The sequence below is a fragment of the Gymnogyps californianus genome, chromosome 4, assembly GCF_018139145.2.
Source record: "Gymnogyps californianus isolate 813 chromosome 4, ASM1813914v2, whole genome shotgun sequence".
In the NCBI taxonomy this organism is placed as follows: domain Eukaryota; kingdom Metazoa; phylum Chordata; class Aves; order Accipitriformes; family Cathartidae; genus Gymnogyps; species Gymnogyps californianus.
Window position 1 is genome coordinate 79,828,110 of NC_059474.1, and position 16,813 is coordinate 79,844,922.

A 16,813-nucleotide genomic window follows, 5' to 3' on the forward strand; every position below is an offset into this window, starting at 1 on the left:
AGACAAGGCAATTGGGTCAATGTCATTTTCACCCATCTGTCTCTCCTTGCCTTACCTCCTGTAGTCCTTCTGCCAAATTTGCCCTGAGTTACAATCTGTGCAATCAACCTAGAAATCAAGATGGAGACTGCAGGCTGCAAATAATCCCAACAGGAGAGGATAGGCTGAGCAAGACTGGATAAATGTTGTTGAGGAGTGGCAGCCGCTACACAGCACGGAGGCTGGCAGAATGGTCCAAGAGCTGCTGGTTAGACAGTCCATGTCCTGCCTTTGGACTAGGAATGACTGCCTAGTAATTACCTGAGTAATTACCTAGCTGATTATCTGCCAGGTATCGCTTTTCCTTCACACTGCTGCAACAGAATGTTAGTTGAGACTGGCAACAAGAATGCTAATTGGGGGTAACATTTTATGTGAGCTGCAGAAAATATGAATCTTGAGATAACATGGATTTCATCCCCCTCATCTCTCTGTGCCTGGCAATTAGGAAGCAGTGGTCACTCACCTCTACACCATTAAATGTCTTGTTCCAACGTCTTGGAAGTCTTTCAGAGAGAGTCAAATCCCACTTAATATAACACAAGACTGGCTACTCCAAGTAGCTGAAAAATTACTTTTATCAATCAAAAATTGTAAAATTAGTTCCCTGAGGTAATTAAAGCTGTTAGAATTAGAAGTTTTAGAACTGATAGAGATAATAACTGAACTGAGCTCTGATGACTAACATGGCAGAGAGGGGGCTTTGCTTATGTGTGGAGCACTTTAACAGCAATAATTGCTAATGTCCTGTTGTTATAACATAAAAGGCCATGGATTTTAGAAAGACAGCAAAGCACAAGATGAAATGTGCAGAAATAAAACAAATGGTCTATGAGAATCATCTGTTGTCTGTAAGTTGGCAGCAATTCAGTTTGCTTACAATCTTGACAAGCATCTCTCTCTCTGACAGAGCAACTAACATGCCTCAGCAGTAGCTGCAGAAGTAGCCGAAAGCGATTAAATCTCACTCTTTCTTTCAGAAAATTGCCTGTGATGTCTTGTCTCACAACTACATTATGTCTCATTATAAGTTCTGTCTCCTATATAGATTGGACTTCAGTTTAAAAGTCCCACAGAGCATCTGCTGTTTAAGGTATCAATATGCTGCAGATGACAGGAATATGTTATATATACATTATTGGAAATTTGAACATTTTTAATCATGTCTTAGGAACAGTTGCTCTGTAAGTGGAAACATCTTTGTTTCTATTTGCGTGTTTTCTTTACTGGAACCAGAGATGCTGAGAGCTCCTTTTTGTCACTTTGCTCTTGAAAGTGGAGAAATCTTCTTAATTCAGTGAAGGCAAACTCCTCCAACCTAAAACAGCCACCACAATAACTTGTAGAGGCTGAAGAAATCCCCATTATTTTTAAGACAACATTAAAATAAAGGGAGATTCATACTGAAAATGTTAAGTTAGTGTGCATCAAATTGTCCAAGGACTGTTATGATACACAGGGGTCTCTAACTCTTCAAACAAAAAGCAACTGTTACCTGGGCTGAAATAGTGAACTTGTCTCATGCCGAGAATGTTTAAAAGAAAAAAAAAATTTCTTCAATGAAGCATACCCAAAAATTCTAAAAGTGAATATGCAGACGACTTTAAAGTAGAAACCACTTGGAAAAGTATTTTTAAACAGTAGACATTTAAATCGATTTTCATAATTTCTTATCATGAATAGTGAGTTACTGAGGAAGTGCAATATACATAGCAGTACATCCCAAGGCTTTTGCTCTGATACTGTTTCTGCTGCTTGTAGAGAAGGAGCTTTCATTTTCACCAAAGCTTTTTTGCCTTTTTTAATTCATAAGCTTTTAATCACAAGCTGTCCAAGCTATCTCGCAGTGCTGGGCTGAAAAAGAGATCCCACCTTTCAGGAAGCCTTCTAGACAGACAGACTGACAACCTGATTCTGGACCAGACTGCACAGGATGGGTCTTGTAAAGGAGTAAAAATTCCCATCGGACATGGTCTCATTAGCTCACCACCTCCAACGGCCACAAGACAGTACTGAAGCAAGAAGGATGCTGCTGCTACCCTAGAAGAGATTTGGGAATTCAGTCGGTTCCTTAGAGTCCTTGGCAAGACCACTCTGCCTCGTGGTGTCAGCAACTTGTGAGAGGGGAAACTAGCTGCCTCCAGGGAACCAAACCCAGCCGTTGTGCCATAGGCATATTGTAAAGGAGCTGAAACAACAGCCTTGAAACGGGCCTTATATATGGCAATGAAACATTTTCTGTATTATGTAAAAAACAAATATGATGAAGAGGATTAGGGGTTTGGAGTGTGACACTGATTTATTTTACACAGTTTGTTAGGATTTTTTTTAAACAAAGTACTACTGCAAACAGACATGATGGACTGTGTTTCTCCCAAATGTTCCTATGTCTGATTTCAAAAATAATTATTCAAAATCCTATTATTACACCAGTGAAAGGCACAAACTGACATGCGAGGAAGGGACTTGAACTCTCTCCATTAGCACTGTGCATTCCTGAATGGCCACTGGTATGCACTGTCCCCTCATGCCAGTTAAATGCAGTTGTACCTGCTGGGGAGATCTGTGATGCTCTTCTCCTAGAATACATTACTCAGAAGTTGTGAGGAATTATGGTAAATTGGTACTATACAAGTGAGTTTTTAGAGCATATTCCTATATTAATAAGGAATTTCCACTTCAGATACTGAAAGGTTTTAGTAATCAGATCCGTACTTGATTATTACAGTATGTTATTAAATGTAAAAATGATTTACTGTTTTCTATTTTCTAGCCTATGTAGTACTTCGGACAGTAGAAAGAAGAAAGATACATAAAGTAATTTCCTTCCCTTAGGACAGAGAAAATCCTGAGGCTTAACATTTCTCCGTAACAGAGCCATCTGTAGAAAACGTCACAGAGCGGCATGTTTTGCAAACCAGTGACTGCTGCATACATTCCCTTCAGCAACATATATTTACCCTTGACGAAATGCAGAGTTTATCCAAAATGACCATAACCACTCAGGTGAAATATCCTACCGATATTAATAGGGATGAACTGAATTGGATTTCACTTATGCACAGAGAAGTCCTTTAACAGTATGTTATGATTTAATCATAGTCAAAATGAAGTAATCAAAAGGAAGAAATCAAAAGGAAATCTAGAAACCTGAGAGAAGACCGCAGCATGGTGTGAAACCTATTTGTTCTCCTGCCTGCATGCAGAAGGTGCTGAACTTCATTAGCGTACCTGCCTGGCACATTCATTCATACACAACTCCCTTTTGAGCACTGGTGATTTGAATTACAGTGGCTTCTACAGATCCCTCATGAAAACTTTATTCCAAGCCCTAGACAAGCACAGGAGAAACAGTCCTCCCCCAGAGGATTAATAACATGAAGAGATGAATGACAAGGCAGAAAGGTACTGTGTCTTACCCGAGTGTGGCACAAGGCAAGCAGCAAAACTTCAGCTGAAACCTCCCATTCCCCAGTCTTACCACAGCGCCGTGCCCAGGAGCAATTTGTAGCGCACTCTATAGAATATTCAACATTTGCTACTTTATTATACATTTCATCAGAAGAAACAAGTAGCCTCCCGGTACTCCATCAGGAGTCCCCGCTACTCCTCATGCAAGCCAACTCTTGGGCATTTTTGGTCCCAGTTCTCCTCCTAGGTCCAGCCAGGACAAGATCTGATCTTTCTTATGCAAAGTAAAATGGAACAGACAAAAAACAGAAAAAAGGGAAGAGGGAAATAAAATAAAATGCTTTTTGGAACTTTTCAAAGCTAGTACTTGTCTGAGAATTAAAAACATAAAGTGAAAAAAACAGTGATTGGTGAAAGACCTGTGCAACATCTTTGCCCATTTCCATTTCAATAGGGTGGATTTACATTCTCATCTGAGTTCATGACTGGTATCTCTGACACAGAATGGCTGTACTGCAAAGGGTGAAGCTGATGATGCTTTGCAACAGACATGCTGTAGGTGGACAAGAATAACTAGCCTCCTGGTTTGCCGTCAATAATCCTTTCTTAAAGAGACACAAAAGAACAGTGTGCAGTATCAACAGAGAAATATTTAAAATGTATTGACTGATATGTACAAAACCATGCTCACACTCAGTGGTATTTTAGATAGGGGAAATCTGGTGTTACATTAGCTACTAGCTATAGCTATAGTAACACAAAAAATGTTTGTAGGATTCCCACTCAGCCCCCCCCTCCATCATTTGTCTCTCAGCTATTTTCTGTCAAAGCACAGAAATCAATAGCGGCACACTGATAGAACCCAGATTGGTTTGAAGAACCAGTACATGGTATCCAGTCAGTCAAGTCTGATGGATTTAATTCATGCAGCACTTATTATTCCCAAGCTTTGCTTGTCAACAGGAAAAAAAAGTATAGATCTGAAAAGCAATCAGGCAGTTTTCAGAAAGACAAATCTTGCAGTGGTTCCACTCTCCCCTCTCTCCCCATTAGTTTAGATTTCTTTTCTTCGCTCTCATTTCTGTACTTTTCATATCTGTAACACTGGCATCATAAGAAGGGCAGCTGTTGCTGCATGAAGTCTATTAAATTTTCTGGTAATTTCTATAGCTCTTGCACAAATGTTTTAACTATAGCATGATGACACCATTCTCTGATGGGCAGAGATAATAAATTGTGAATCCAACATGATGAAGCACATTTAAAATACTAAGGATCATAGATGTTAACATGCAGACCCCTATCAGAGAGTTTTGGTCTACATTTTCAGATGGCTTCCCTTTTTCAGACAGAGACCAGTATTTCACTTTGTATCTTCACAGTTAGTTAATGGCATAAATCATTTTGCATGAATAGCTCTGCATCTAAACAGAAATTTTTCCATATGAGCAGTAAGGATATTGTGAATGCTAACGTTTAAATGGGATTCCAGGGGAAACTTGAGAAGTCCATGGAAACCCTTAAGTGTTACTAACCACACAGAAACGACATCCATTTTAGCAAGTTTTGGGAGCAGCCGTTAGGTGAAGGCTGAAACAATTTTAAGAAATTGTCGTGTCTTTATTCTTCCCCAAGCATCTGCTTATGTCCACTGGTGGAAAGGGGATACCAGGATGTATGGACCCCTGTAATAAGACAATTCCTATGTTCTTCTAATTAGCATGCTGGTATGACTTAGCCTACTCACTTTTTACTGGGACCTGGCTTTCTGGAAGCCTGTCTTCAGTCATTGAAAAGGAATTACTTGTGTGCGGTCAAACGCGTAATAGAACAGGTAACACAGGAAGTTCACAGTCCTGACATTAAGACATTTATAGCATCAAACTATATTGCAATACTTACAGCTCTGAGACCCAGCTAGGTCCTGTCAGAGAGCAGGAACAGCTCATTCCACAATTCCCACCTCTGGGTGCATAGGTATGCAGTGAAACCCAGCTTTAGGGCAGGGCAAGCCACTGGCCCACTGTGCTTGCCATTTGGCAAGGGAAGGACGCCCAGGCCATAATAACACCGCAGTATGCTCTAGGCAGCCTGACATGCTCTGAGATGTGATGAGGTATGCATTTACCTCTTGGATCACACATAGCTGCTGAAACCAGGCAGGAACAACACTAGAACTGTCAAAGCTGTTTACTGTTAACCAGCTAAGTCTGACAGCCTTTCCTCCTTTCACTCTCCCTCCTCCTTAGCTGAGCACAGATTTGGAATTGTTCCCTCTCCTACTTATTTCTACTTTCTCTCTGAATATTGGTATCTGTTAGCTAGGCCAGGAAGTTTGTGGGCAGTGAACTTGTCATGGAATAGCTACCCTGTATTTTATGCTAATTTTGATTTGCACTTGGTATTAGCTTGCACTTCACAGAATAAGCTATTTCGTATGTGCTATGTCTGAGATTGCCCAGGACAGGCACCTCAGGTGAGAAGCTCCGCGCTTTAAATTAACCCCTATGCTTACTACCCATTATCATGTCTATGAGGACAAACTCTGCTAAAATGCTTAACACTGCCACATAATAAATCAAAGCAGAACAGGAATCACATTTTGCAGAGCCTAAATATTATGCAGGGCTTCCAGTGCTGCTACAGTATGAATGACAGCCATTGGAAACAGTGGCTTTGTAACATCCCTGAAAAGGTGACTTGTTGATGCAGCTTTCTATTTTAAGCCAATTTTAGCAGTTATTTTTCCAACTTCTACTAATGCAAATGGCATTGCACAATAACAGTTTAAGATTAATCACACGTATCAGACATACACCTTTGACGCTTCAGGGAAAGTCCCTAGTTTTCATGTTGTTCCACCTATCAAGTTGTTTCTTTTAAGTGTTGGATCAGGTTATTAATTCTTGGTTTTGACAGCTGCTAATAACAGGGTAATAAGCTTCATCTTGGAAATATTAATCCATGTTCATACGTCAACTTTAGGTTTCTATCTGGTAATCTGATCTCCTGTTTCTACACTCCCACTTGGCTGAAGGCCAAGGTTGCTAAACTAATGTATGGCTACAGCTGCATTGCCATTTGCTCCATAGCTAAGCGTTTCCAAAATGACAGTGGCAGGGCATGAAGAGAAAAAGAATAACACTTTTTTACTGTAAATGAAGAATAGCATACCTGATTTTATATAACTGCCATCATTATTTATCATATATGCAGAGTCAAAGAAATGTCTTTCATTTACAGACAAGAAAAAAGGAGGTTTCTGATTTCAAAATCTTAGAGGTTATAGTCACAATTACTTACTCTTCTCCTTCTTTGTATATCTCGCTTAGAAGGGCTGGGATCTCTCCATTACAAGGCTGGTGCCCCCGCAGAATGCACTTCACGTGGATTTCACTGGCATGACACACGTGAATGACATACAGAGTTCAATTTTAATTTATGTATAAAGAAACAGGAAGTCTCGGGCAAAAAAGCTCTAAGTATTTTCTTCAGATTTGTATTTTAATATATTTTATTTCAGAGTAAGATTATACTTCAATGGAAATGAAATTAAGATATTATGCAGTGAGACATGAAAACAGATTTTTTGAATGGACAGGGATTAAAAGGCAAGACTATTTGTATTGCACTGGAGGATGAAGATTACTTTAGGTTTAGACTGCAAATAAAATACCAGAATCAATCATTCAGTTATCCTACTGAGCAGGAGAAATTATTTTTTTCTGAAAGAAACATATTCCCCGCCATGTTTTGAAAAAAATTAGTAAATAACTAAAAACATAGTGCCTAACCTCTAGCATACCCAGAATCTCTACTCTCAAAGATGTTTCAGAGACATCGGGGAAAAGGGTTGCTATGATTTTACATACAAGATTTTAAATTACTATGGTGATGCACGTTTGTATAAAATCTTAAAATAAAGTTTTCCCACTAAATTAGTGAAGGTTTCTGAGTTGTTATTAACCTGACTCCTAGGCTTGCTTAAGAGTGGAGGTTACGTGTATCAGGGTCATGAATAATTTCTGGTTCTAAATAAAAGTAGACGGGCCACTGCTGTTGTTAAGCGAGACTAATCTCATCAGCTATTTGAAACGGTGGATCTTCATGGAAACTCAGGCTAGAAGGGCTCCAGTCCTTCCCACTGTCCCATGACAGGACAGTTATATTTAGCACTTTTCTTTAGCAATTACACCCAAGACATTCTTGACATTGTCTCCTATTTTTTTCTTTAAACTTTTGATGGTAAACATTTCACAGCTTCCCTAGGCAATCTATTTCAGTGACTAACTAACCTTTACTATCTGAGAGAACTTCTTAATGCTTAATCTTAATTTTCCCTTTTTGCAATTTGTGGTCATTTATTTCTTGTCCCATTCTATTTACATCCACAGAAAACACCAAGAATATATTATTCCTTTTTCTCTTTAAATGCTTGTGCTCAGTTTGTTGAGTCTTTCTCCAAAGGATCCCTGAATATTACTACTACTTTTTCAAACTCTCCATAATGGCTGAATGCTAAAGCTTTAGAGGAAAGAGCTGACATTTCTGCTTGTAACCAAAATTCCAGGAGCTGCTTTGAGGGCTTCAACCTTCAGCACCAGCAACCCTGTTAGTGCCCAGCTGAAAGGAAGCAGGACATTTCTGTTCCCTAGCACCCCCAAAGGCTGCTGAGGTTCTTCAGGGCAGAGCATAAATCAGTCACCAAAATCCCACGGCAAGGACTGACCTACCTGGCAAAGTAGGAACACTCAGCATGCCACACAGTGACGTTGCTCTCAGTCCCTGTGAGTTGGGCCCCAATGAAACCCAAATGAAAGTAACTGGTTACATCAGTGTTACCACCTCACAGCCTTTAGCAAACAAGAATTTTCATGCTCTTCAATAAATGTCACTGATACTACCTCCTAATTTTTTAAATGCTTTGTTGTAGGCACTGAACTTTCACATCCTCCTCCCTCTTGCACAGGAAGATTCCTGAAGTATTTATTTCAAGGGCTGGATGGTCTTAAGGTAACAGACCTTAGGACTGTATGTGATATGAAACACCTCAGGCTGTATATAGAGGACTCGTGGCTGTCTCGGCCTCTGAACAGTGATTTCTCTTTCTGTAACACAGTCATCCGAACTTCATGATTGTGCATCTCTCTACCATCCAGCACCATTGCTATGTGCACCAAGAATACAGAAATGATTCACAAGAGTGAATAAGAAATCACATAATTCAAAATCACTGTGGGAACTTCAGTTTGGATTAAAAATATGCATCCTGAAAATTTGCATCCTATTACTTCTATTACCAACCCAGTTTTCAAGTCAGTATTGACCCATCATTAATTATGTGTCAATAATTCACATGGAAATATGCTCAGAGTTTCTTAAAGGCAAGGCAGGATCATAGGAAGGCAGATCAGAAATGCGTTTCAAAACCGCAAGCACTAATTTGTCACATTCTCCACAGCCACAGTGAAGCACACAGTGTGAAAATAAACTCTAAAAGTCTAAGAGACTAAAACCAGGATCCAAATTTGAAAATTTGCTAGCACTACAGTTTTATCTTTGTTCTCCAGAACAAAGTTAGTGACCAAATGGAGGTTACAGGCACCCAGTCAATGACATCATTATTTGGTTCTTAAAAAAATTCCGTTTTCTTTTTGCAACTATTGCCTTCATTTATGCAAAAGGCTGTACTCTTCTGGCCCTACTGAGCCTGCAGCTAGACAGCCTGAAACAATAGCACCAAAGGAGGTGTGAACTTCCCACCCACTCATGAGTTGCTCACTTTATAGCCTGGATGTGTTCATTTACATGCTAACGCTATCAATGAGTAAGCAAAACACAAATGGATTTTTTTTTTTTTAAGGCAGCTGGGCTTGTTTTTGGGTTTTGACAGTGAAGACACACAAGGCAAAACAAAACCCAGCATACAAAACAAAACCAACCCAGATGTCCCGTGCCAGCTTAGAGGAATTAAGGAAAGAAAAAAAAAAAAAAGAACAGAAAAGAAAAAAGTGTTTTCTAAATTGCTTCTTCTGAGCTTTTATCTAGATTTAACGGATACATTAATTCAATTGATGTGCAGTTTAGCCAGCCGGCAACACATGAATACCTTCCACAAATGGTAGGATTTGCCTTTTTTTTTCCCCCTGCAGAGACGTTACCACAGATGTGAGCTTTTTCCTTCTGCTCTTTTCCTCCCCATCCCCCTCTGTGTAATATTTTAGCAAATAATGAAACGTACCACATGTCTCCAAACAACCAGGCGCAATAATGCTGAAGGAGAGCTGCTGCTGACTCTACGCTGCTGTTGACTCTACGCTGCTCTTTCTTCCATAACTGTGTCAGTCTCTTAATGCAATTTTCTTTGCTTTTTTATTCTTTGCCAGAGAAATATTAATATGCTAATGACTTTCAAACAAATATCCAAGAACATATTGTCTTACTTTAAAAAAAAACCCCAGATTTCTTTACCTGGGATTGGCACGATGTCTAAGGATAGGCATAAAAAGAAGCAAAACTGGGCGTTAGGAAAAAAGGGATGTCGCCAGAGAAACTCTTATACAAAGGAAAAAAAAAAGAAAATAATGGAATGAACGCAAAAATAAAGCAAAAGAAAAGGAAAAGACAGTAGTGGAAGGGAAATCTGACATTTAAACCTAGGCTTCTGGCTGGTGCCCATGGCAACTCCACTGACAAGTTGGTAAAAACTATTCTCTCCTTTGATTGCTTTCAAGGATAATCCTTGCTTCTCTTTCCTGGGAACCATGACAGATTTTCTCTCTTTAGGGACGGTGCAGGAGTTTCTTTTATAATGGCTCTAATAAATAATGGAATATTAATGTCCTTTAGGACAACTAGCTGTGAAATTTGATCTGTTTAGGACACATTTTCACACTTATATACAAGTGAGGCATTATGTGGTAAGGAATACAGGTATCTTCAAATGCTTTATATCACATGTTTATGCTATTTTAAAAATTCTAAATGGAATCCAGCATTAAAAAAAAAAAATTCATTTAAGGGAAACTGACTTGAATTGCTCCATTGAGCTCACCATGTGGTATTCACGGTTTCTAAATTTAAATAAGGTTTCCATCTGCTCTGTTGTTCAAGAATCTCAGGGAAAACTATTAGAGAGCAAGGGGTGGGGGGAGAGCGAGCATACACGCATACACATATTTATGCAAGGTTATGCTTTATAAGTGGGATACTTCTGAAGCAAACACAGGTCCCGCAGTGTGCTCGTTCTTTATTTGAGACACACAGCTACGCATCTCTACTTTCATCCAGCAGTTGGGTCTGGACCTGGGAACACCACAATACCATGCAGCTGCCCTGCGGCCTGCCCAGCACATCCTACTGCTCGTCAGGGGCTTTCAGGTGCACTGTCAGCTGCACAGAGACAGAGGAAAGGGTCTCTTCCTCTCCTAAGTGAGGAAAGATTCTCTTCAGCAAAAATCATGCGACTAAGAAGCCAGAGGAATAGCATTAACAGAACATAAATATCTAGCAGGAATATCCCTGAATCACAAACCAAGGAAAACCTGGTCTTCAGTTCTTCCAAATGAAGACAGGACTGGGTTCCAGCATTTAATTCAAAACTGTCTCAGCTGCTGAATTTGTTCATGAACAAAGCGGCACTTGCAACACTCACTAAATGTTCCAATTATATTGCATTCTTTGGGGGGAAAAAAAAGATAACAATTAAATGAAATGATCAAGACAGTGCATTAAATTCCTTCAAATAGTATCTTTGTTTCAGTTTGTGAGGGAAAGCCTAGCCCCTTAAGCCCCTTCCTAAACATGATACACTGTATCCTTAGGTATAAGGGGTATATCCTGAGGCATAAGGGGAACCAGGATCTTTCAGAACAAGAACAGAATCAGCTGCAGACACAAAGGATCTCTCACAGGTGCCTGCTGCTCTTACTTCCTCACTGAAATACAAGCAACAAATTTAGCATTTCCAGTAACTTTTACCACATTAGGTAGAAAGAGAAGGAGTGCCAAAAACTGTACAGCCTTGTACTAATAAGTCAAAGTCATCATGATAAGATGCACTCAGAAATCCCAAGCAGCATGGACAAGATGTATAGGTCTAGCTCAGAAGAGGAAAAATATAGTGGAAATAAGTAGTAAACTGTGAATGTTTAAAGAGAGTCGTAAGGTTATATATTGGCTTTAGACTACAAGTTTTTAATATGCTTAACAGGCATCTGGAAAACGGGCATGACACAAATGTGGTGATATATAATGTAGAAAACAAACATGTCTACGAGGACACAGAGGAGCCCAAGAAAGCTACGCAAAAGGGAAGCATGACAGTAGATAGAATTGGTTGTTAGTAGAAGCAAAGTAATATATAACCAGTAATCGTAACTTAAAACTATTTGCACTTTCTGTGCATTTAAATGAGTTAACCACCCAAGAAAGATAAGGGAATGCCATTAGGGACAGCTCCATGAAAACCTCCTGTCTCTGTGCCACAGCAGTTCTAAAAGCAAATTTCTCACAGTGGGGTTGGTAGGAGCACATCGGTATCTTAGGACTCTAAAGCCTTTCCTTTCAAAACCCTCCGACAATGGTTAAGAAATGGGCTAGGAAAATAGTTCTGCAGTTTTGTTATGTAAATCAGCAGTGCACTTTTTTGCAAAAACATTTTGTTCATTTCTTGTCATCGGTAACAGACAGACACATGAAGTTTGGGGGGGGACGGGATAGGAGATTCTAAAAGGATTGATTTAAATGATTAAAGGAATGCAGACATTTCCATAAGAAGGACAATTAACAAGTTATGGGGCTGGTCTCTATGTTCTGTTTGTGCAACGCTCACTATAATGTAACACATACGACAATAATAATGAGCTGCGGGAAGAGGAGATCAGTACTGTTCTGATTAAAGAGGATACATCTTAGGGAAGCTGTGATACCAGGCTACAAAGTACTGTGCAGATAAGCCGTGCATTTTTACAGGCCTTCTTATAACATAAGATCAAGGAGGATGTTTAAAAGCAAAAAATGTAACACTGATACAATGCACTGCATAATGAACCCATCGCCACCATCACTGAAGGCAAGGACTCAATGAGGTTTGAAAAGATGTATGTTTTTACAACTATGAAATCCATACCTCTTTCTAAAAATCAATAAAAAACTTTCCTAAACACAATTATAAAATACTACAGATAGGACAAAGAAGGAGTGCCTCATTCTTCAAGTGCTGATTCAAGAAGGTAGTCAAGGATTAGCCTCATTTTTACTTGTGGATATTTCCAGGTAGATCACGATGACAACTCACACACTCAAAATTGGGCAAAAACTTAGGCAGCCTGTACAAGTTGATGACTAACCGATGAGAGGGCAAGAGGCACTTCCCAGTGTGGATAGTCCGTTGCTCACACTGTCACCACGCTGTAACTCTAATTGGTAGCAAGATTTTCTTCCCTCAGAAGCCATAGCTGCTCCAGTGACAGAATATTTGACAAGATGGTGCCCAGATTAATTTTTCCTGAATGAGTTTAAAAAAGAATTTAGTGAATGGTAACAGCTTTGAGAAAACGTGCTTGCTTTTAAAGCAGAAAGAAAACAGGTTAGCAAAGATGGAATAGCCTGGGAAAAGCAGATGGTATGGTGGTTGTGATGGACCATCAGAAATGTCTTACTGCAGCTGGGATGCAAACTAAGCGTGTCTCAGCATTCCTACCTTTCAATAGAGGCGCATCCAACAACTATGCAAAAAATATATGCTTTTTTTTCCTTACAGGCTTTTTTACTGCAGCATAGCCATAACAAATGACCACACAGTCATAAATCAGTTGAGAAAGCTGACTAATACTTAATTTAGTGATTATTAGTGACAGTTGTTAAAAAAGATAAAAAAAGAATGAAAAGAAAGAATGCAAACGTTCTGCTCTTCAAAACCAACTGATAAAACAACCAGTGGCCCCCATTTTCAAGCAATTTTCTGTTTAGAAACTTTTGTTTCTAAAGGAAGTTGAAACTCCTTATTCAGCTGCTTGAGCACAGAAACTGACACTTGAAGAAAAAAGTCAAATATTGCAGCAATCACAAATTAAAAAAAATATGAGTTCTAATCAGAGGGATTGGCATCCCTGTACTAGAGTGTTAAAATATGCTTGTATTACAGCCCGTTCTAGTGGCGAGAGCATTTATCTGAGAATGATGAGACAAGATCTATTTGTGGCTTTCAGCACTGTCTTTTGGGGCAATGATAAAAACCACCTGTAGAGCTGCTTCCCACTTTTATTTAGAGAAACAGCATTGAGTTTACGAATCTGTACAATGCTTAGTAAAATTGGTCCCCAATTTCAATTGGGGCTGTATGTGTAACTTCACTCAAATAATAGCGAGCAAGATACTCCAATGCTCTACTTTTAATTCCTTGTGAGAATAACAAGTCACAGGTAATCTTAGCCGAAGTCCCAGCTACAGCAAAGAGAGTAAGGATTCAGAAATCTCAGCAACAGCTGCTTCTTACTAGCGTGTATAAGCAACACATGTCAGTCCTTACGCACTCTTTCCCTACCCCTCTGCTCCTTGGAATTGAATGCAAACATACATACATACGTACATAAATACATACATCATGGCTTAAAGCTTCAGATCCATCAACTCAGTCCACGGAATATTATTTCTAGCAGTCTACTCACAGAAAAGCCATACTTCAGCAGCATCAGGGTCTGCCCTTCTCCTAGCTTCTCTATCTTATATTTCTTTAACATTTGGGAACCAAGAAAAACTCATTTACACAGAAATATTGTCTAAAATGTAGTTCCCAAAACACATTTTCAAAGATAGACTTAAGGATCTTTTAGTATTGGCCAAGTTGTGTGGGAGGGCACAGCAGGACACTAACAAGGCTCATGGGAAAGGGTGAGAGATGAATTTCATATGCAAATGTGGAATATGACATGGATGGGAAGAGGGAAAGAAATTAAGCGCAAATATTATCTCTTCTTGTCCCCAAAGCTTCATATTACAGATATTATTTATACTGTTTGTTCCATAAAGAAACCTGTGGAAAACAAAACGAAGAGTTTCCAGCCTTTCAAAAGATAAACAGCTTGCTAAGTGGAGGGGAGGAAGCACTAATAGCTTGCATGCATATAACTTTAGCACATGATTCTTTAATGTATCACAGTAAAGTCATTTCCATGACATGCTAACAGTGTTCCTTTAGGTACTGCTTCATGAAGACAATATTTCTGTTATAACCCTCAGAGAACAGTAAAAAAACCACCTGCCTGCCCTTGAGATACGGTAAGTGATGATTTGAGTATTGAAATACATCAGTAATTCAGATCCGTGTTATCTATGAGAACACTATTCTTCAGGCATCACATTTGGACTGTAAAATAATACACTGTTTGTTTCTTCTGGACTAATATTTAAGCAGAATAACAAATCTGCTTTAGGATATACCAATTACGGACTCATAGACAGTGAGCTGGTTGATATTTTAACACACAGATAACCTGCTTTCCTAAACCAGTTCCTTGAGAATCATTTCATGGTAACTCACACAAAATCAGAGTTGGTGGCAGAGGTGCAGAAAGGGGGATCAAATACACAGAGACAGAAGCAGCAGACTATGCGGTAAGTGGGGGATCAGAGTTTGAAGGAGAAATGGGGAAAAGTGGACTCTTACCTCACTTGTTCTACCTGTAAATATGTATAATTTACACTCTTTTTTGATCAGTTATTCAAATGTTTGTAATTTACAGATAATCTGAGAATTACGATCGCAAAATTAGGAGAATTCAGACATGGCAAGAAACCACAACAACTGGGCGTTACACTACAACCTTCTTCCTTTCTGCATTTAGGCTAGACATTACCTTTACAAAACAAGAACAGCGCTTCACATTTGCAGAATTTCCATAAATGGAAAACCTCAGCGTACCAGGAGATGAAAGGAAGTACTCAAGTTTTCAACCTCATGCTACAAAAAGTCTTGCTCTTCTTAGTAAAGAGAGACCTAAACCTCCGGCCATGAAGAGTGCGTGAACATGGCTACTCCTGCTTTTGTGAAGAGGAGAGTCTCAAGCATCGAAACTCACTGGCCACGTGGGAGGTCCCAGGAATGAAATTACCATCACTGAGCCTGAGGCCCTACAGGTACTACAGCTGATTAATTTCCTACAACTGAAGGCTCACTGACCGCTGAATAGCACAAAACCAGCAAGAACGAGTGTGCTCCGGCCTTGCAGCTTCTTTCACAGTGTGTGGTACTTGCGCGAGCCAGGTGATGTTACATCATTTCCAGACAGAACGGCTGGGGAAGTGACTGTAGAACTCCCACGCTTTTTTTCCCCTTTGTCCCTGCAGGTGTCCTTTGGCCTTTGAAACAGCAAATGGGGGCTTTAGCTCTCAAAAGACTTGTTATGCTGTCAGAAATCTTTGTCAGAACTGTATCAAAATTCCCCTAGCAATTTCTTCCTCACAGCCTCTGGCCCAAGGTGGACGGCCAGTCTCCATTTCTCCCTCCTCATTTGACTCTTTCTAGAGAGCTCTCGTCTGCCCCACTTCCATCGCCCTGGCACAGCTCCCTAGCTCCAGCTCCCCTTTCGGGTTACACATCAGCTCCCTTCCAAATGCTCTACCAGGACAAAATCATGTCTGTGCGTGACACAGAAGGAAGGGGTTTCTCTGCTGGGGTATTTAAAATCTACTCCAAATTTCAAAAATGTCTGTCAGCAATAGAAGTAAAACCAACCTTTTTCTTCTGCAGGCAATCAAGAAGCGGTGAAGGTATAAAGCCAAGTATCTTTAGCAAACCTCAGAATATCCCACAGAAAGCAGGACTAGATTTCACTAAACCTACCATCCCCCTTCCCCCCCAATTTTGTGATAGATGCAGCCTTACCGAAACACTGTCGCTCTGGCAGCAATGTGTGCTTAGTTCAGCTGATCAGACTCTTGGTCTATGGACAAAACTGCAAGAAGTCTATACGTGCAAATTAGTCATAGATTGGAAGCAAGTAGCTGGACTCTGTTTATGCTACGGAAGTACAACAGGATGAAAATACAACTCCCTGCACTCTCACTGCCCTCCAGTCGAGTTCCCTTCAGTATACAGAATAAGGCATGAGTCATGAACTGGTATGCTGCTCTTGTGTAACATAGTCAGATACTGTTATTTTGTACATGCCTAATATTTTTTGGGACTATTTTATTTGTTGATATAGAAACAACTGAGAAAACAAACTTTTTTTTTTCCTAAAATCCCACTCAAGACAGACAATGGAACATCTGTGTATGGGTCAGTGTTACCGCATCTGCCCGTGTTCATAATCAGCATTCACCTCTGCTACAGCCAAAATACCGTTATTTATAGGAAAGT